Source organism: Echinops telfairi, unplaced genomic scaffold (assembly GCF_000313985.2).
Source record: "Echinops telfairi isolate 266 unplaced genomic scaffold, ASM31398v2 ScPeMD7_18;HRSCAF=68, whole genome shotgun sequence".
Taxonomy (NCBI): domain Eukaryota; kingdom Metazoa; phylum Chordata; class Mammalia; order Afrosoricida; family Tenrecidae; genus Echinops; species Echinops telfairi.
The window spans coordinates 43,081,514-43,082,650 of NW_022103915.1; the positions used below are offsets into that span (position 1 = coordinate 43,081,514).

At 42.0% G+C, this 1,137-nt stretch overlaps 1 protein-coding gene across 1 annotated transcript in view; it reads left to right on the forward strand.

The window, feature by feature from the left end:
* The window catches only part of KCNH5 (potassium voltage-gated channel subfamily H member 5), a 356,634-nt gene that overhangs the window by 85,902 nt on the left and 269,595 nt on the right, over positions 1 to 1,137 (forward strand). The gene's annotated exons all lie outside the window — the stretch shown is intronic.

Consider the following 1,137-nt stretch of genomic DNA (forward strand, 5'->3'; position numbering starts at 1 on the left):
ATGATTTTTACTGTAATGGTTTTAAAGACTTGATAATGAGTTCACTTTTGGACATATTGGGTTTGAAATAAAAATCAGTGGAGATGCCAAGAAGGTAGTGGGGTTTATGAACCTGGCACTCTGGGGGAATATTTGGTTTTGAACATCCTCACAGATGTGGCTGATTTAGCTATAGAACTAGATAGTGTTAACCAGAGAGTATATGACGAGCAAAAAGAAGAGGGGTGATATAACTATGTGCTAAGTGAAAGCTTTATTGTTCACAAGTCTCCTGTAATTACCACTTATTTCACTGCTATGAAAGATGATGCTGTTATAAAAAGACAACAAAAAGTTTTCACACAGAAATCCACCTTTCGTGGTTAACAGGGCTGGGAGGAGAAGGTAGCATCCATCCCTAATGGGAGGGTACACATATATTACCTTAAAGGGAGAGAAAGGCAGTATAACATGGGGAGAGCAAGCACAAAATGATGAAGGCAACAGAAGACACTGGGGAGAACCAGGAGTTAATAGGCAACAGAGGTAAATAACATCGCAAACACAATCTTGCAATAACAATAACCGCAATAGCCTGAGTGGATCCAAAGATATACATACAAGGTGAATCGGTGTGGGAAGACAAATTGGACGACTACACACACACACACACACACACACACACACACACGGTTAACAGAAAATATGTTTGCATATGTATTACACATGCTCCAAATATATCCACCAGCATAGCTGGGTCTACAGGTAACAAAATTATGGTACTTCTTTGCAAAAACCGAAGACCTCAAGGGAAGGATTGGGTCTGGGGACTCAGAGCCACAGTCTCAAGCGACAGCAAGCTGAATTAGTACGACATACTCCACAAAGAAAGCGATCTCTCGTCTACTCTGCCGAGTAGTGACTGCCATTGTATAGGGTACTGCTCTTGAACACGCTTCATGCAGAATGAAGAAGAGTAAAGAAAATCCAAGATGCATGCAAACAATTAGTCCAAAAGACTCATGGGCTATGTCAGACCCGAAGGCCGGAAGAATAGATGGCGCTTGGCTGTGACAACTCAGTGCTCCAAAGGGATCACAATCGAAGGCCCAGGATGGGATTGGAGAAAAATGTAGGGCACAGCACAAAACTATGAAA